We start from the raw sequence: 21,394 nt of genomic DNA, 5'->3' as shown, positions 1-21,394 counted from the left end.
CAAGGTCAGAAAATGTATGACAAAATGAGAGGCAATAAGATTTTCATGGCGAGTCATCGAAATTCGCCATGGCGCCACGGCCTCATAGTATTGTGAAAACTCAAAAGCTCCGCAATTTAACATGGCACAAGGGTGTAGTTGACACTGTCCAAATTTGAAGTTTATAGGACCAAATCCCAAGGAGGAGTTCGTTAAAGTACAAGGCATGGAAACGGTAAAATCAGACCCAAAATCTCACCTTCAATCCAAAATGGCGGACTTCCTGTTGGGTTTAGGACATTGCCATAATAGACTTTTTTGTTCGACTCTGAACGTTATATAGGTGTACCGACTTTCAAACTTGTAGGCCATACCCATACCGGGGGCTCGCGTTTTTCATTTTTCTAGGTGGCGCTACTGAGCTAATTTTCCCTGGCCATGTCTGAGAACATTAAAATACGTAAATTTTCACCAGACCTGACGCGTGTGCAAAATTTCATGAGTTTTCGAGCATGTTTAGGCCCTCAAACGGCCAATTCATTTGCCGGAATAATAATAATAATAATAATTAAAGCTGCAAGCAGCGTTATGAGGGCCCTCGCACCCCCGGCACGTCGAGCCACGCCCAACACCTAAAACCAGCACGTCCGATCTGATGTCACATTGATGGAATTCATGCATTTAACCACCAGCTAACATTTCAACTCATTCATTCATGATTAGTTAGTCGTTCCACTAGGTGGCGCTCTAACCATTATGTACAAATGGCATAACAAACACTTCCAATCTCGAGTCTCATCACACCTGAGACGTTTGGGAGAGATTGGACATTGTGTTTTTGAGTGACAGCAGATTACTGCTTTTTGGCGAGTGATTCAAACTCTAAGTGCCGCCATAACCACCCCGTTTCCCTGGACGTAAAAAGCTTCGCAATTTAACAACACAAAGGTCTTTGGATTCCACACACTGAAGAATGCTTCAATATGATGAAATCCCTTGGAGGAGTTCGTCAAAGTATGACGCCTGAAAAGAGGGGAAAATGTCATCAAAATTGCACATTAATTTTAAAATGGCTGACTTCCTGTTGGATTTGGGATATTGCTCCAAGAGACTTTTTTGTACATCTTGATATCTTACACAAGCTTACCAAGTGTCAGACTCATAGATGAAACACAGAGCAGGGGCTGATGTTTTGAAATATTGTAGGGGGCGCTGTGGAGCCATTTTGCGCTATTCAAGGAAAATGGTTACATAACAACAATGCCTTCATCCATTTGGAGGTGTGTGCCAAATTTCAAGCCTCTATAAACTTTCCAAGCCCCTCAAAAGCCACTTCATCTTTCATGATGAACCGCGTTGCCACCAGGGTGCGCCGTTCAGTTTAAAGTCACAATTTTTGCACTGAAGCATCACGAGGGACTGATGGTGATATTCATCGCTTTTGAGGTGGCCACGATCAACCTGTGAAAATCAGTACAACAAAGTTAAAGCCATGACATTTCCTGTTGCCACTAGGTGGCGCTGTCCGTATTTCCGACAATGGGCACATCAATCTGTTCAGGGCGGGTCTGACATCATGCCTGTAAAGTCTGGTACTGATCAGACTGGATTTCATTGAGTTATACTAATTTGTTTCTTCATGGCGTGACATCAAAGTTCGCCATGCTGCTGGGGTCACACCCTTTTGCGAAAACTCACAGTTTTCACTGTAACCCAAGACCAACTCCTTAAGGCTTTCCTGGAGAAATTTGAGGCTGCAGATGTCACCCATCACTATACTGTACCCCAAAGTGTAAAACATGACATTTCCTGTTCCCACTAGGTGGCGCTGTCCTTGATGTCAAATATGGCAGTTGAAATATGTTCAGGGGTGGAGCCTTATCATATGTGTGCTCTTTGGTCCAGATCGGAACATGTATGACAGAATGAGAGGCAATAAGATTTTCATGGCGAGTCATCGAAATTCGCCATGGCGCCACGGCCTCATAGTATTGTGAAAACTCAAAAGCTCCGCAATTTAACATGGCACAAGGGTGTAGTTGACACTGTCCAAATTTGAAGTTTATAGGACCAAATCCCAAGGAGGAGTTCGTTAAAGTACAAGGCATGGAAACGGTAAAATCAGACCCAAAATGTCACCTTCAATCCAAAATGGCGGACTTCCTGTTGGGTTTAGGACATTGCCATATTAGACTTTTTTGTTCGACTCTGAACGTTATATAGGTGTACCGACTTTCAAATGTGTAGGTCATACCCATACCGGGGGCTCGCGTTTTTCATTTTTCTAGGTGGCGCTACTGAGCTAATTTTCCCTGGCCATGTCTGGGAACATTAAAATACGTAAATTTTCACCAGACCTGACGCGTGTACAAAATTTCATGAGTTTTCGAGCATGTTTAGGCCCTCAAAAGGCCAATTCATTTGCCGGAATAATAATAATAATAATAATAATAATAATAATAATAATAATAAACAGAGCAATTACAATAGGGCCTTCGCACTGTCAGTGCTCGGGCCCTAATTAAAGCTGCAAGCAGCGTTATGAGGGCCCTCGCACCCCATCGCGTCGAGCTACGCCCAACACCTACAACCAGCACCTCCGATCTCATGTCACATTGATGGAATTCATGCATTCAACCACCAGCTAACATTTCATCTCATTCAATCATGATTATAGTCGTTCCACTAGGTGGCACTCTAACCATTACTGACAAATGGCATAACAAACATTTCCGAGCTCGAGTCTCATCACGCCTGCGACCTTTGGGACATATTGGACATTTTGATTTTGAGTGACAGCAGATTACTGCTTTTTGGCGAGTGATTGAAACTCCACGTGCCACCATGACAACCCCGTTTCCCTGAACGGGGGGGGGGCAAGTGACACTGTTGAAAAGGTTAGACTGAGACAAAAGATCATTTGAAGTTTTTTGAATGTCCCTCATGATTTCAATAAATACCTGTGCCACTGGTTTGTAAGCCACTTTGCTTTTAGCAAACGAGAAGAGGAGAGCTTTGGATTTTAACATTCTGAGGATTCGAGGACATTATTTTAGACCACTATAACAAACATCACAAGAGATTATTTTTGAAAAACCCTGCCCTTGTGCAATTCTTGGTAAGTTTTATTTGTTGTAAATTGAATTTTATTTTTGGTGTAAAACCACATTTTAAATTTCAGTAACAGAATTTACTTTGTATTTAAGTTATTTTTTTATTGTTTGTGGGAGGGGTACCGGTGAAAAGTCTTTGGTTTGGTTTTCTGTTTTAGTGAATTTGGGCCATTAAGCCATTTTGTGGTCTTTTTTGAAAGACTGAAATCTGTGAAAGCTAGGCCGGGTAATTAGCCACTGATTTCTTATTACAAGTAAAGCACAACATGAATATAATGAAATACATGAAGTGTGGAACATTTTTGGCTGGTTTATGTGTGTTTAGCAGATTTTAAGCAGTTTAGTAACTGCTATTTCAATCATGCTTGTTTCTGCTGTCTTTGGTAGTTTTAGAAATGGTTTATATGACCATTTAGCTAAAATTATAAGGCTTCTGTGGATACTACGTGATATTTGCATGGAGGTTTTTGCATAACTCTTGAGCCACAGTACTGGTGGCTATAGAGCGTAAGAGGATAATTGTAATTTTTCACATAGCTGTGATTTGTTGTGCGTTCAATCCTTTTCTTTAAGCAAATTTGAGCAGCAGACAGCAAGAGTTGGTGAGCATTATCTTAATGTCATACATTGACTAATTTACACCTTCATTCTGGATGTGTAAAGCGCTTTGGGGTCCTTAGGGACTAGTAAAGCGATATAGAAATACAGGCCATTTACCATTTATATATATGTTTTGTGTTTTTTGAATGAATGTAATTGCATTACTGATCATTATTGTGAACTAACTACATGTTTATGTGTAAGTAAAGTCTCTTTGATGCTCTCATGTTTGTATATTGTTTGAATGTTGTGTAAAATGTAACTAATTAACCTCATACTTTATCATAAATAGAGAATGGCATATGCTTCCCCAACGAAGTTTGCTGTGATTAATGATCCTGAAGTTGAATCATTGCGTCAAGAATTTCAACTATCAACTGTAAGTAACAAATATTTCTTAAATTTTATTTATAGTGTAGAAAAATTTGTTTTTACGCTACATTACCTGTTACAGAGCTGGGCAGGATGCTGTGTTTAGTGTTTCTTGTGTTTGTTTGTTTGTTTGTTTGCTCTTTCATATAAGTCACTGTTAACCCTTGTGCCATACTGGGGCCTTTTTGGGTCCCCAGGGTGATCAACGTAAGTTTTTTAAAGGATGGCACAAGGTTAAGCTGAGACTTTTATACAGCTGTTGTTGTGATCTGGCACTACAAACATTACATTGTAGCGGCAGCATAGATTGAAGCGAATAACTGTTTTCTAATTTTGTTATGATCCAAAATATTTTGTAATTTCAGTATGCCTGCTTGGACCCAGGGGTCAGCAGAGAGGATCTATATACAAGGTGCTTGCAACTTCATGCCAAGGCAATGGACCTCTTGGTTCGGCAGGTGCGGCTCAGGCGTGCAGCCGAAAGAAAGATTTCTGTTTTAAAAGAACAGCTGGATGCTGAAAAAGAAATGCTGAATAACACTGCCCAGGAGCTGGATGCATTGCAAGCTTCGATTACATTCGCACGTGATGGTAAGTCTTAATGTATTGTTTGGATGGTATAAACAGTGAATGTTGGCTTCAGTGTCTTATTTTAAGAAATGGGACTTAGAAAAAATACTCTATGAATTACTATTGAACGACTGTCTACATACAAATAAACATGAATGCGAATTATTTATTTTAGTTTATGATAAATCATTTGGAGAAAATATTAAATCCATGATTAGTATCATGTTTTGTTTTCTTCATTTGTGATTTTATAAGGATTAGATATATGCAAATGTCTGTTTTACCCATGTATATTTGTTAAAGTTGTTTATAAATACTAACTGTCAAAAAATATTATTTGTTTTTGTTTTGTTCAGATGTGACAGAGGCCACCACTCAGACAGACGAAGACTTGTGACAGATGTTTTATAATAATGCTAAGTTTTCTTAGATTAATATATTTTTTCACATTTGACCCAAAGTGGCATGTTTTAGGTCACTTTGGGTAATTTTTAATTCAGAAATAGGTGTGGTGAGACAGTTAGTGGTAAAGACTATCAATGGCTGTCTTTTGTTTTCATGTGTGAAGGGGAAGCAAGGGGGGGGGGGCAAACTTGAGGTCACACTGTTGAAATGAATAAGTTGTAAGGTGAGACTGAGTCTCACCTTGGTTTCTTTTGGCAAGGCCATCTTTTGGCAAGGCCAAGGGTGTGGACAACAGCTATGGAAATTAGTGTACTGCTGAATAAAGATTTTAACTACTCAATTCTTTTACAATTGCTTTATAAATACTGTGAATACTCAACTGTGAAAAATATTGTTTTGGTTTGTTTTGTACATATGTGACAGAGGACTCCAGTCAGACAGACAAAGAGTTGTGACAGATGTGTAAATATTTTATAATAAATGTTCCTGTTTTAAATTTTGGTTTTCTTTGACTGTTTATTCATCCTTATGGTATATGTGTTATTAGTTTAAATTCTACAACTCTACAAGTTTAAAAAAAAGAGATGTATGAAGACTAAGAGGAGGATGAAACTTTTTCACATTAAATGTTTAATAATAACAAGTATTGTGAATAGGAAATAAGTTTCTAACATAATTGTTTATGAATCAAGATTTATAAAACACTAGTGGTGTCACTGGTGTCATTTTGGCTTTAAAATAAAAAAAAGCGAACTTATGTTTTATGAACAATTTGATGTTTTGATAATAACTAATAACTCCTTTCAATGTCACTGATAGTTTTAAAGACATTACTATTAAAATGTATAAATTACACTTGAAAGCTGTACACTAGTTGATTGTCAGTGTTTGTAAGTTTTTCAAGCTTTCTCTTTCTTGAAAGCTACTTCCTTTTCCATGTCGAATGGCTATGTTGCAACACAACAGAGAGGAGAAGCTGAAATATATTTTTTCATATTTATGTATTCTTCTCATTCTCTAGTTGTTCTATTAAGATTCCTGTATTTTGTTGATATAAACCTAAACACTATGCTATTGCACTGCCAATGTATTAAACAGAAGCTCAATATGAACAGTAAGGAACAAGACTTGCCGTTAATCCTTAGAGCTATGGAAGATTTGTGTAGATAACTCGTGCTGGTTTTTCACCAGAATGAACTATTCTTCTTTGTTTGTCATTGACATCAATGAAGATGCTAAATAACAGTCTTTTGCTACCAAATTGATTTAACCTTCGTTGTGTCTATTCGTTGTGGGCCTTTCAATGATCTAGCAGTTTGGCAGATTCAGCCTGATTAACTGACAGAAAAACACAGAGACCACACGATAAAATCCACTGCCAATTATTCCAACAGTCTTTCACCATTCTCTGATACTGTACTTCTGAAGGAACTTTGGCTTATGCTGCTTTTTCATTTGACTGTTTTGGTTTTACGATATTTCTGCTAATTTCTTATGATTTGACAGCATCAGGTACTTGCTAAGCTTTCTTACTTTTATATGCTGTCACCCACTGGGACTGTGACCTAAAGTGACCCAAAAGTTTTAGGTCACTTTGAGTAATTGTTAATTCAGAATTAGGTGTGGTGAGACAGTTGGTGGCAGAGACTATCAATGGCTGTCTTTTGTTTTCATGTGTGAAGGGCAAGCAAGGGGGGGGGGGGGCAAGTGACACTGTTGAAAAGGTTAGACTGAGACAAAAGATCATTTGAAGTTTTTTGAATGTCCCTCATGATTTCAATAAATACCTGTGCCACTGGTTTGTAAGCCACTTTGCTTTTAGCAAACGAGAAGAGGAGAGCTTTGGATTTTAACATTCTGAGGATTCGAGGACATTATTTTAGACCACTATAACAAACATCACAAGAGATTATTTTTGAAAAACCCTGCCCTTGTGCAATTCTTGGTAAGTTTTATTTGTTGTAAATTGAATTTTATTTTTGGTGTAAAACCACATTTTAAATTTCAGTAACAGAATTTACTTTGTATTTAAGTTATTTTTTTATTGTTTGTGGGAGGGGTACCGGTGAAAAGTCTTTGGTTTGGTTTTCTGTTTTAGTGAATTTGGGCCATTAAGCCATTTTGTGGTCTTTTTTGAAAGACTGAAATCTGTGAAAGCTAGGCCGGGTAATTAGCCACTGATTTCTTATTACAAGTAAAGCACAACATGAATATAATGAAATACATGAAGTGTGGAACATTTTTGGCTGGTTTATGTGTGTTTAGCAGATTTTAAGCAGTTTAGTAACTGCTATTTCAATCATGCTTGTTTCTGCTGTCTTTGGTAGTTTTAGAAATGGTTTATATGACCATTTAGCTAAAATTATAAGGCTTCTGTGGATACTACGTGATATTTGCATGGAGGTTTTTGCATAACTCTTGAGCCACAGTACTGGTGGCTATAGAGCGTAAGAGGATAATTGTAATTTTTCACATAGCTGTGATTTGTTGTGCGTTCAATCCTTTTCTTTAAGCAAATTTGAGCAGCAGACAGCAAGAGTTGGTGAGCATTATCTTAATGTCATACATTGACTAATTTACACCTTCATTCTGGATGTGTAAAGCGCTTTGGGGTCCTTAGGGACTAGTAAAGCGATATAGAAATACAGGCCATTTACCATTTATATATATGTTTTGTGTTTTTTGAATGAATGTAATTGCATTACTGATCATTATTGTGAACTAACTACATGTTTATGTGTAAGTAAAGTCTCTTTGATGCTCTCATGTTTGTATATTGTTTGAATGTTGTGTAAAATGTAACTAATTAACCTCATACTTTATCATAAATAGAGAATGGCATATGCTTCCCCAACGAAGTTTGCTGTGATTAATGATCCTGAAGTTGAATCATTGCGTCAAGAATTTCAACTATCAACTGTAAGTAACAAATATTTCTTAAATTTTATTTATAGTGTAGAAAAATTTGTTTTTACGCTACATTACCTGTTACAGAGCTGGGCAGGATGCTGTGTTTAGTGTTTCTTGTGTTTGTTTGTTTGTTTGTTTGCTCTTTCATATAAGTCACTGTTAACCCTTGTGCCATACTGGGGCCTTTTTGGGTCCCCAGGGTGATCAACGTAAGTTTTTTAAAGGATGGCACAAGGTTAAGCTGAGACTTTTATACAGCTGTTGTTGTGATCTGGCACTACAAACATTACATTGTAGCGGCAGCATAGATTGAAGCGAATAACTGTTTTCTAATTTTGTTATGATCCAAAATATTTTGTAATTTCAGTATGCCTGCTTGGACCCAGGGGTCAGCAGAGAGGATCTATATACAAGGTGCTTGCAACTTCATGCCAAGGCAATGGACCTCTTGGTTCGGCAGGTGCGGCTCAGGCGTGCAGCCGAAAGAAAGATTTCTGTTTTAAAAGAACAGCTGGATGCTGAAAAAGAAATGCTGAATAACACTGCCCAGGAGCTGGATGCATTGCAAGCTTCGATTACATTCGCACGTGATGGTAAGTCTTAATGTATTGTTTGGATGGTATAAACAGTGAATGTTGGCTTCAGTGTCTTATTTTAAGAAATGGGACTTAGAAAAAATACTCTATGAATTACTATTGAACGACTGTCTACATACAAATAAACATGAATGCGAATTATTTATTTTAGTTTATGATAAATCATTTGGAGAAAATATTAAATCCATGATTAGTATCATGTTTTGTTTTCTTCATTTGTGATTTTATAAGGATTAGATATATGCAAATGTCTGTTTTACCCATGTATATTTGTTAAAGTTGTTTATAAATACTAACTGTCAAAAAATATTATTTGTTTTTGTTTTGTTCAGATGTGACAGAGGCCACCACTCAGACAGACGAAGACTTGTGACAGATGTTTTATAATAATGCTAAGTTTTCTTAGATTAATATATTTTTTCACATTTGACCCAAAGTGGCATGTTTTAGGTCACTTTGGGTAATTTTTAATTCAGAAATAGGTGTGGTGAGACAGTTAGTGGTAAAGACTATCAATGGCTGTCTTTTGTTTTCATGTGTGAAGGGGAAGCAAGGGGGGGGGGGGGGGGGGGGCAAACTTGAGGTCACACTGTTGAAATGAATAAGTTGTAAGGTGAGACTGAGTCTCACCTTGGTTTCTTTTGGCAAGGCCATCTTTTGGCAAGGCCAAGGGTGTGGACAACAGCTATGGAAATTAGTGTACTGCTGAATAAAGATTTTAACTACTCAATTCTTTTACAATTGCTTTATAAATACTGTGAATACTCAACTGTGAAAAATATTGTTTTGGTTTGTTTTGTACATATGTGACAGAGGACTCCAGTCAGACAGACAAAGAGTTGTGACAGATGTGTAAATATTTTATAATAAATGTTCCTGTTTTAAATTTTGGTTTTCTTTGACTGTTTATTCATCCTTATGGTATATGTGTTATTAGTTTAAATTCTACAACTCTACAAGTTTAAAAAAAAGAGATGTATGAAGACTAAGAGGAGGATGAAACTTTTTCACATTAAATGTTTAATAATAACAAGTATTGTGAATAGGAAATAAGTTTCTAACATAATTGTTTATGAATCAAGATTTATAAAACACTAGTGGTGTCACTGGTGTCATTTTGGCTTTAAAATAAAAAAAAGCGAACTTATGTTTTATGAACAATTTGATGTTTTGATAATAACTAATAACTCCTTTCAATGTCACTGATAGTTTTAAAGACATTACTATTAAAATGTATAAATTACACTTGAAAGCTGTACACTAGTTGATTGTCAGTGTTTGTAAGTTTTTCAAGCTTTCTCTTTCTTGAAAGCTACTTCCTTTTCCATGTCGAATGGCTATGTTGCAACACAACAGAGAGGAGAAGCTGAAATATATTTTTTCATATTTATGTATTCTTCTCATTCTCTAGTTGTTCTATTAAGATTCCTGTATTTTGTTGATATAAACCTAAACACTATGCTATTGCACTGCCAATGTATTAAACAGAAGCTCAATATGAACAGTAAGGAACAAGACTTGCCGTTAATCCTTAGAGCTATGGAAGATTTGTGTAGATAACTCGTGCTGGTTTTTCACCAGAATGAACTATTCTTCTTTGTTTGTCATTGACATCAATGAAGATGCTAAATAACAGTCTTTTGCTACCAAATTGATTTAACCTTCGTTGTGTCTATTCGTTGTGGGCCTTTCAATGATCTAGCAGTTTGGCAGATTCAGCCTGATTAACTGACAGAAAAACACAGAGACCACACGATAAAATCCACTGCCAATTATTCCAACAGTCTTTCACCATTCTCTGATACTGTACTTCTGAAGGAACTTTGGCTTATGCTGCTTTTTCATTTGACTGTTTTGGTTTTACGATATTTCTGCTAATTTCTTATGATTTGACAGCATCAGGTACTTGCTAAGCTTTCTTACTTTTATATGCTGTCACCCACTGGGACTGTGACCTAAAGTGACCCAAAAGTTTTAGGTCACTTTGAGTAATTGTTAATTCAGAATTAGGTGTGGTGAGACAGTTGGTGGCAGAGACTATCAATGGCTGTCTTTTGTTTTCATGTGTGAAGGGCAAGCAAGGGGGGGCAAGTGACACTGTTGAAAAGGTTAGACTGAGACAAAAGATTGAATTGTGTCTTTTGGCAAAGCCAAGGGTGTGGACAACAGCTATGAAAATTAGTGTACTGCTGAATAAAGGTTTTAACTACTCAAGGGAAAAAAGGTGTTGAGTACTGTTTATTGCATTGTAACTTCACTGGTTACTTTGTGACAGTCCCTCCCCTGTTGGCTTCTGTGATTGGATCATTTGAAGTTTTTTGAATGTCCCTCATGATTTCAATAAATACCTGTGCCACTGGTTTGTAAGCCACTTTGCTTTTAGCAAACGAGAAGAGGAGAGCTTTGGATTTTAACATTCTGAGGATTCGAGGACATTATTTTAGACCACTATAACAAACATCACAAGAGATTATTTTTGAAAAACCCTGCCCTTGTGCAATTCTTGGTAAGTTTTATTTGTTGTAAATTGAATTTTATTTTTGGTGTAAAACCACATTTTAAATTTCAGTAACAGAATTTACTTTGTATTTAAGTTATTTTTTTATTGTTTGTGGGAGGGGTACCGGTGAAAAGTCTTTGGTTTGGTTTTCTGTTTTAGTGAATTTGGGCCATTAAGCCATTTTGTGGTCTTTTTTGAAAGACTGAAATCTGTGAAAGCTAGGCCGGGTAATTAGCCACTGATTTCTTATTACAAGTAAAGCACAACATGAATATAATGAAATACATGAAGTGTGGAACATTTTTGGCTGGTTTATGTGTGTTTAGCAGATTTTAAGCAGTTTAGTAACTGCTATTTCAATCATGCTTGTTTCTGCTGTCTTTGGTAGTTTTAGAAATGGTTTATATGACCATTTAGCTAAAATTATAAGGCTTCTGTGGATACTACGTGATATTTGCATGGAGGTTTTTGCATAACTCTTGAGCCACAGTACTGGTGGCTATAGAGCGTAAGAGGATAATTGTAATTTTTCACATAGCTGTGATTTGTTGTGCGTTCATTGTGAGTTGTTAAATTTGCATCATGCTAATTATGCAGGTATTGAGAAAATTTTGTTATTGTCTCACATTTATTTTAGCCTTGTGAATCTGATGTTTAATTATTTTTGGTAGGTGCACAGGTATAGATTTTAACCTGAGCATAACTGGTCATTAAAAAAACCATGCCATTTATGGGTGGGGTTTTGTCTTTGTCACAATTTTAATTGCTAGGGTTAAGGTTTCTTTATTTCTGTTTCAGTCTGAAAATGACCTTTTTCTGATCTTATGTCAATAATGTTTAATTGTACAATATCTTTTTTGTATTAGGAGATCAAACTTCCTAAGGGACATCACGTACAGATACTTCAGAAGGCTTGCTGTGAACTTTCAGCAGAACAGCTGGATTTGGTGTGAACCAAGGTAAGTTATTAAAAATGCTGACTATAGCCTTACATGCTTGAGGTTTTAACAAGGGTTTTTTGACGTTTTTTGATGCTTCCTGTTAAGAGCAAAAAGTGGAAAGAGAAGGTTTAAAAAATGTTCTCCAGTATTGTTCAGTGGGTCGTTAAGTAGTCGTTCAGTGGGCTATTCAGTCGTTTGTTCAGTCAATGGCAGGGGGGGTGAGATTCTAATCTCAATGCACTCACCCCCCCCCCCCCCCCCCACATCACTTGTATAAGTTAATAGTGTGGAGAATCTCATAAAGCCTTTAGGCAATCAAATGTAAATGACAATATTTATGAGTGTCTTAAGTTTTAAAATGGTCAGGTTTGATTTGAACATGACTGGAAGGTCATGTTCCACCCCCTTACTTTAGTGTTCGTAGTCATAATAGAGATTGACAGACCACATGACTTTCATGCATTGCATGCCGGGCACTAGTGGCAAAACAATTAAAGCAATGCATCAAATGCAAGCATTTGCAGCACCGCAAAACGTTCATTCTCCGGTTCTAATACCTTCTTGCTTTTACTTTGCCCCCCAAAAGAGGTATGTACAAAAACGAAGGAGAACAATACCGCTCCGTACAAAGACAAACTTGATGAAAAGTCAAAGAAAAGATACGAGGAAAAAAATCAAAAGAGTGAAAGGGTTAGACCCTTACGAGCACACAGAGTGGACAAAAGAGTTAGCGAGAGCCCAACTTTCACCACGCTCAAATTGATAATCATACGGTTCTTGGAGTGAGTGCATACACTCATGAAGTTTTTAGTAACTTCAGGTCACTTTAACAAGCCCAGGTCTAGTTTACCGACAGATGGGTACAGGACCTTGAAATGCACCGTGTAGAATGAAAGACCATCGTACCTATCATAAGTTTACCAGTCTCACAAATCGTCTTCATAAATACACATTCGTTAACCATTTATTAATAGGACCTTTAAGCTCAACGGTAATTAATTAGTAGTGGAAATATTTTCTGGTTCATTACAGAAATGTAGCAGTGACAATAATATTGTATGCTGTAATCGTACTGGGCAATTAGTGATACAAAAAAAAAGTTTTATCCTGTGAATAAAAGTATATGTTTTTGTTAATGTACCATGGTAATAAAAGAAACGAAACGCAATATTGTGTCAGGACAATTCAGTATTTATGCACAATAAACACAGGCGCATAGCGCGACAATTTCTGTTCAGCGCCAGACTTGCTTGTAACCTATATCAACAATTCTGTTATGAAGAATGACATATTAGCTACTACAAAACACTGACCTTTGTGTAAATGCTTGGAGCAAACTAACATGTGAGCTGGAGTGTGGATGTTTGTTTAATATATTTTTTTTCTCTTTTTATTGTAGATGCCAAGAAAAAAGGGTTTTCGCATGCGGCGCACACCAAGAATCACCTCTGGTAAGTCCAATGCTAACCCAAATGTTTGCATTTGTGCAGAGAAGTTGCAAGCATCCATTGTTGCTGGGACTGCTGTTCAATGTGCACCATCCACTTCAGATGTGAATGCCTTAATTGCCTGCAGTGTTGTGGCTGCAATCAAGCATATGATAGCTCCAGTGTGTACATGGAAACCGGAGGATGTTGATGATATATGTGTAGAGGGGTGCCAATTAGTTAGGTATATAGCTAAGGCAAGACAGGACATTGGCAGCAAGCATAGCGTTTGCAGGCTGATTGGACAGCACACTGTGTTTGGCCAAAAATGGAAAGTTGATATTGGCCCGCCAGTTTACATAGATTTTGGGCTGTCGGAAGGGGAGGGTGTGTTGTATGAAAAGCTGCAGGAACATCTGTTGAGGGATGGCATGTGTCTGTTGGATCTTCACACTGCAGTTAGTGTCATCATTCATCACAAGAATTATTTTGTGGTTGTTGATTGTGGCACACGTAATGCAGCTGGGCTGGCATCTGAGATTGGCACAGCTGTGGCTGTTTTTAACACATGCCTTGACGACCTGATGCTTCACATCAGAAATTTACAGACGTCTTTAGATGCACAATGGTATGCTGTTAGCAGCATTTCTGTGCAGGCAGGTCAAGTTGATGTTGACGTGGAGAGCAGTGCAGTGTTTGTGGACAGGGATGTTGACACGAATCTTACAGCTAAAGTTGATAACACTTCTGTCAACCTTGAAACTGTTAATGCTGTCACAGGAGTTGGAGCAGAGGATAGCTGTTGCATTATAAAGAGTGTGAGAGGATCATTTCACCAGGCTGATGATCAATTTAAATATGGAGGAGTTCAGTGTATGGCTATAGGTCTGGTTAGCCTGGCAAAACATAAAGTTGATAGCGTCTTTTCATGGGAGACAAAAGTTCTTGACAGAGTTGTAGTTTTAGGTGACCTTTTGTACACCAATTTGAGAGACTGCAACATGATAAGCAACTCATCCAGTGTGTTGTGTGTCCCTGATTTGCCTAAAAAGTATTGTATTGATGGGCAAAACTTTGAGTTTGAGTATGGCGATTTTGTCAGTGGGGATATTGATGTGCTTGAAGGGGAACTCATTGAGAGTGGTGTCTACACTACCCTGCAGACTGGGCTGCAAAAGATCTGTGCCATGTATAATACATGTCTTCTGACATTGTGTGGCAGTACATGTGCAGTCATTTCTGAGAATGGACAATATGCACTAGTTGATTCTCATGCACGCAGTGCTGTGGGTTTGGTCAGTGAGCAGGGAAGAAGTGTTGTTTTGTGCTTCAGGTCACTTGAAGATGTGGTCAGACACATCTGCCAGCTGGCAACGGGCCTGAGTCAGAAGCAAAAGCCTTTTGAAGTAGCTGGTGTTTGTGTTAGGTACCTTATGGTGTCTGATAGTGCCACACCCAAAGACAGTTGTGAAAAAACGTGCAAAACCTTTACACCAGAATCAAGTTGTGATTCAATCCAGAATGAACCAAACATCAGAGATGTTATCATCGTGGAGTCTTTAATAGAGGCAGAGAGTTGCAAAATGTCTGGAAAGACCTTGAGTTGTTCTGAGTATAATTTGGGGTTATTATGTAATGATGCAACAAGAAAGCGCAAGATTTCAGTGGGTCACAGTGAAGCTAAGAAGTTAAAACAGTATGATGTGTCTCAGGTGAATTCAGATGTTGAATTTGTTAGTGAAGTGACAAACAACAAGCTGGTGTTTAGTCCCATTTCTGAGTGGGTTTGTCAGGCTTTGTGCACACAGTTAAATGTGGAGTCTGAAAAAATTAGTGTACCAGCGTCTACATGTGTTGGTTTGTTAGGTGTTCCATGCAAAAATGAAAGTATAGTGGCTGATGGGAACTGTTTCTTCAGAGCTATTTCTCAGGTTGTGACTGGCACACAAAAGCACCATCGCAAGATAAGACTTGCCATTGTGAAAGAGTTGGAGAGGAATGCTGCAATATATAGAAATATTTTAAGATCAGAGTATTCAACAGTTGCAGACTACATTCAGAAATCTAAAATGAGAAATGTTAACAGCTGGGCTACAGAAGTTGAAATCCAAGCAACTGCTAATTGTTTAGGAGTTGATGTATTTACATTTCATGATGAGCGTTGGCTAAAATATGGCTGTAATGGCAAGCTTTTGTCAGAAAAGGGAATCTATTTAGAAAATCGTCATGGGAATCATTATGAGACGGTGGTTTGTGTTCTTAAGCCCGAAGAGCAGACCTGTTATGGCTACTGCAAAACCAGTCCATCTGTTATCGGAAGATACAGCACTAGGTCTCACAGTAAGGATAAAAGTACTTTTGAGAAAACACAGGATCACACATTTTGTGCAGATGCAGTAGTACTAGATACAGATGCTGATGTTGAGGTTTTGAATGATGAAGGTCAGAAAAAGATTAGCTTTAGTCCTCTTTCTAATGGAGTTGCACATACTTTATGCTGCAAATTTAATGTTGAATTTGAGAAGCAGGATAAAAATGTTCATTCTGTGTATGGTCCTTTAGGTGTTGTTTGTGAAACAGATAAGGTTGTAAAGGATGGAAATAGTTTCTTCAGGGCTCTGTCTCATATAATCAGTGGTTCTCAGAAGAGTCATAGGAAGATAAGGCTTGCTGTTGTAAAGTATATAGAGAATAATGGTGAAAAGTACATGAAGTTTGTGGGAAAAGATTATGCTTCAATATCAGAGTATGTTTTAAAGTCAAAGATAAAGTATGTTGGACATTCTGCTACTGACACAGAATTTCAGGCTGCAGCAAATGCTTGTGGATTGGACATATTAATATATAATGGTGACAAATGGAAAAAGTACAGCTGCACGACTCCTGTTGTCATAAATGAAGGGATATATTTAACGTGTCAAAATGGTCATTTTGAGCCAGTAATTTGTGTGCAAGATGTTCATAAGGCTGTTTGTTTTGGTTTATGTAGCAAGACTAATTCATCTGCACAACAGAATATGTGTAGAATAAAAACAAAAGAACAAGCAAAGGATAATTCAGATACCTTTAGTTCAAATACTAACTATTGTTTTTCAAAGTATTTAAAAACTAAACGATGTTTACACAGTCAACTGACCTACAATGAACATGTCATGTGTAAAGCAAGATCAAAACAAAAAAGCATTAGTAAATATAAACAAAACATGTTGCATAAAGAAAAGGTCAAACAAATGAGCATTAGTAAATATCAACAAAACATGTCGCATAAAGAAAAGGTAAGGCAAATGAGCATTAGTAAATATCAACAAAACATGTCGCATAAAGAAAAGGTCAAACAAATGAGCATTAGTAAATATCAACAAAACATGTCGCATAAAGAAAAGGTAAGGCAAATGAGCATTAGTAAATATCAACAAAACATGTCGCATAAAGAAAAGGTAAAACAAATGAGCATTAGTAAATATAAACAAAACATGTCGCATAAAGAAAAGGTAAAACAAATGAGCATTAGTAAATATAAACAAAACATGTCGCATAAAGAAAAGGTAAAACAAATGAGCATTAGTAAATATCAACAAAACATGTCGCATAAAGAAAAGGTAAGGCAAATGAGCATTAGTAAATATCAACAAAACATGTCGCATAAAGAAAAGGTCAAACAAATGAGCATTAGTAAATATCAACAAAACATGTCGCATAAAGAAAACGTAAAACAAATGAGCATTAGTAAATATAAACAAAACATGTCACATAAAGAAAAGGTAAGGCAAATGAGCATTAGTAAATATCAACAAAATGTGTCGCATAAAGAAAAGGTAAAACAAATGAGCATTAGTAAATACAGATCAAATGAGTTGCACAGGAAAAAAATAAATGCAATGGCAGCTAGAAAGTATCATGGAAATCCAGAACATAAGATGCGTGTTATTGCTGGTGTCAAATTAAAAAGGCAGCAAATGAAAGAAAAGGCAGAGCAGTTTGATTTTGTGATGGAATTTTTTTTAGATAAAGTAAAAGATGGACCAGATTTTGTTTGCTGTGTCTGCCATAGGTTGTTATTTAGACATCAGGTGTTACATTGTCAAAAAAACTATTATAACAAAACTAAAACTGCAGTACTGATTGCAGAAAAATGTATAACTGAAGACTATTTACACAAATGTAATAAAGATTGTATAAATCCATGTCACTGGTTGGACACGGCTAAAGCTAAACTGTGGATCTGTTATACATGCCATTATAAAATTAATAAAAATGAAGTGCCTCCAGAGTCTGTAAAAAATAATTTAGAAGTGCATCCAATTCCACCTGAATTGGCATGTTTAAATAGCTTAGAACAACATTTAATAGCTTTACATATACCATTTATGAAAATGCTAGCCTTACCTAAGGGTGGACAAAATGGAGTACATGGACCAGTGACATGTGTTCCAGCAAACATTGTAGAAACCACCAATGTCTTACCCCGTTCTAGCATGGAAGGCTCTTTATTACCAGTAAAACTAAAGCGCAAGTTAACTTATAAAGGCCATTATCAATACCAGTTTGTTGACACTATCCACATAAGACAGGCTTTGCAATATTTAAAAGGGTCAAATGTGCATTATAAAGATGTAGAGTTCAATAAAAGTTGGCAAAATCAGTTTTGTATGCAGCAAGAGGAAGCTGTGGAAGAGGAGAGTGATAAAAATGCAGTAAGCGGTGTTGCATCTTCAAATGTTGATGATGAGCTTTTGCATGACAGACAGCAGCACTGTATGTTTCAGGACACATGTCTCATGCCTGTTGATATTGGACAGGAAGCACTAGATCAATATTTTACTAACATATTAAATCTAGCTCCAGCAGAAGGGAATAATCCTGTAAAATTACTTTCAGATCATGCAAATGAAGCCAAATGTTTCCCAGTGTTGTTTCCAAATGGGTTGAATACGTATCATGAAAACAGAGAGAAGCGTTTGACATTGTCCCGTTATTTTAATAACCGGATTTTACATGCTGATGGTAGGTTTGCACAAAATGTCGAATATATCTTTTTTGCTCAGTATATGTCTGAGATTGAACAGGTTATCTCAAATGTTTCAATAGCATTGCGAAAAGGAAAAGGTGATTGTACATATCAGAATGTTAGCCATGAGTTGTTGAAAGATGAAGAGTCTTTGAAGAAGTTGTTGGAGTTTGATGATGGGTACCGTTTTCTTAAGCCTATTAGAGGTACTCCAGCTTTTTGGCAGGCAGCACAGCGTGACCTCTTAGCTTGTGTTCGTCAGCTTGGTATCCCCACTTGGTTTTGTTCATTTTCGTCAGCTGACATGCGATGGACAAATCTTCTTTATAGTATTTTGAATCAGCAAGGTAGAACAGAAACAGTTGAACAGTTAGAGTGGGCAGACAGGTGTGATTTGCTGCGTCGAAATCCTGTGACTGCAGCAAGGATGTTTGACTTTCGGTGGCATTGTTTTCTGAAGGAGGTACTCATGTCTCCATTGCATCCGATTGGTAAGATTAAGGATTACTTTTACAGAGTGGAATTTCAACAGCGAGGTTCACCACATGTGCACTGTCTGTTTTGGATAGAGAATGCTCCGCAGATTGATAAAAATACAGATGAAGAGGTGATTCAGTTTATAGATGAATATGTAACATGTGAATTGCCTTCACAAGATGAGACTTTATTGGACATTGTCTCATCTGTACAACAGCATTCAAAGCGGCATTCTAAAACTTGCAAAAAAAAGAACACAGTTTGCCGGTTTAATTTTCCCAGGCCACCATCTAGTCGAACATTTATATGTCGTAGGAAAAGTGATGTTTCCGAGCAAAAATGCAAGTGTCAAGTCGATAAGAGAGAAGATGATTTACAACAATGTGCCTGTGAAAGTCAGCGTCAGCAAGACTCTATTAAGATGAGAAGAAAGCAGGCAAGTGATATCTTAACAACAATCAAGAAGGCTCTTTCAGATGAGAGTAGGAGTTTTGAAAGTGTGGAGCATTTGTTTCAGAGTTTAGGTATGAATCAGGCAACTTTTGAGGAGGCATACAAATGCTTTAGTCGAAATACACATGTTGTGTTGAAAAGGAAGTTAAACGAGGTTTGGATAAATCAATATAATAAGCCACTGTTGAAATGTTACAATGCTAATTTGGATATTCAATTTGTAATTGATGCTTATGCCTGCTGTGTTTATATAATTTCTTACATGTCAAAATCTGAAAAAGAGATGGGTTTGTTGTTAAGTAATACTCAGAAGGAAGCATATAAAGATGGAAATGTTAGTGCAAGGGAGGCTTTGAAGTCATTAGGCAGTGTATACCTTCATAACAGAGATGTTAGTGCTCAGGAGGCTGTGTATAGATTAACAAATATGCATCTAAAAGAATGTTCTAGGAAAGTTGTGTTTGTGCCAACAGGGGACAATGTAGTTAAAATGAGTTTGCCCTTAAAAGTGTTAAGACAAAAAGCAACATCACAGGATTTAACAGCAGAGGACATGTGGATGACTAGTATTGTAGACCGGTATAAGAATAGACCAAAAAACATTGATTTTAATGATATGTGTATGGCCACATTTGCCTCCGAATATCGTGTTTTGAGTAAAAGTGAAAAATCCACTAAGCCAATACAGTTGAACAATAGATGTGGTTTTGTTACTAAGAGAACACGGTCACAACCTGCAGTTGTTCGTTATGCGCGATTTTCAGAGACTAAAAATGCTGAATTGTTTTATCATAGTATCATGCAGTTGTTTTTGCCATATCGTGTAGATCAGGAACTAAAGCCTTCAAACTATACAACATTTGAACAGTTTTACAAGAATGGCGTTGTGAAGTTTAGCGATGGATTTCTGCATTCAGTGAAATCAGTTGTTGATGCAAATAGACGTAAGTTTGAAATAAACGCAGATAAACTGGATAATGTTCAAAATACAATTGATTTGGATGGTGTAACAGAAGATGCCTGGTGTGAGCTTTGTCCAGAACAGGAGTTGGAGCGTTTAGAGTGTGAGCAGGAATGGAAAGATAAAGAGCAAATAGGGGAAGAAGACAATGAGAATATTCCAGATTTAGCTGTGTGCAGCCAACAGGTTTCACATTTAGAAAAGAGAAATGACATTATGCCCAGAAGAGACGGTTTGGCTTTAATTAGATCTCTAAATGAGACACAGCTTTCAGTCTTTTATCAGATTAGGCAGTGGTGCTTGGATAAGACAGTAGGCAAAAACCCAGATCCATTGCATGTATTTATTACTGGAGGTGCAGGAACAGGGAAAAGCCATTTGATTAAAGCAATTCACTATGAAGCAGCAAGGTTATTGTCACCAATGTGTCGTCATCCTGAAAATGTTTGTGTTTTATTAACTGCGCCTACTGGGATTGCTGCATATAACTTACATGCAACAACAATCCACAACACATTTAGCATTGGTAAAGATGTCCGCTTACCTTACACCCCTCTGGGTGAGGAAAAGTTAAATTGCCTACGTGCTAAATATTGTGATCTGCAGATCCTGATAATTGATGAAATCTCCATGGTTGATCAGAGACTAATGGCTTACATCCATGGTAGATTAAGACAGATTAAACAAATTGGAGATTTTTCGCCTTTTGGAAATGTTAGTGTTATTACTGTTGGAGACTTTTTTCAGTTGCCTCCAGTAAAAGGAAAACCCCTGTATGTTGAGGATGTTGGTATGAACTTGTGGTCTAGTCTATTTAGGGTTGTTGAACTAAATAAAATAGTAAGGCAGAGCGATGTTGGGTTTGCAGAATTATTAAACAGGTTAAGAACTCACATTAAAGGGGCTCCATTATTAGAAAAGGACATTAAAAGCTTGAAGCATTGTGAAACTGGTGAAGTTAGCTCAGCTTTACACATTTTTCCAACAAACAAACAAGTAAATGAGCATAATATGCAGCAGTTGTTTAAGTTGTGTCCTGATTATGTTGAGATACCTGCTCAGGATTTTGTCAATAGTAAGAA

General features: G+C 37.1%; 2 long non-coding RNA genes across 2 annotated transcripts; both read left to right on the top strand.

Moving 5' to 3' along the window:
* The first annotated feature begins 4,020 nt into the window (after window positions 1-4,020).
* On the top strand, window positions 4,021-5,012 carry LOC146707056 (uncharacterized). Its single transcript, XR_014921051.1, has 3 exons — window positions 4,021-4,071; window positions 4,430-4,655; window positions 4,991-5,012. It is a non-coding gene; the product is annotated as an uncharacterized LOC146707056 (long non-coding RNA).
* A 2,895-nt stretch (window positions 5,013-7,907) lies between these two features.
* Window positions 7,908-8,899, top strand: LOC146707055 (uncharacterized). Its single transcript, XR_014921050.1, has 3 exons — window positions 7,908-7,958; window positions 8,317-8,542; window positions 8,878-8,899. It is a non-coding gene; the product is annotated as an uncharacterized LOC146707055 (long non-coding RNA).
* Window positions 8,900-21,394: the final 12,495 nt, after the last annotated feature.

This window comes from Copadichromis virginalis, linkage group LG6 (genome assembly GCF_057382275.1).
Source record: "Copadichromis virginalis isolate Kocher_CV1m ecotype Utaka linkage group LG6, C_Virginalis_male_GT1.1, whole genome shotgun sequence".
In the NCBI taxonomy this organism is placed as follows: domain Eukaryota; kingdom Metazoa; phylum Chordata; class Actinopteri; order Cichliformes; family Cichlidae; genus Copadichromis; species Copadichromis virginalis.
This window is presented reverse-complemented; position numbering and strand designations above follow the sequence as displayed.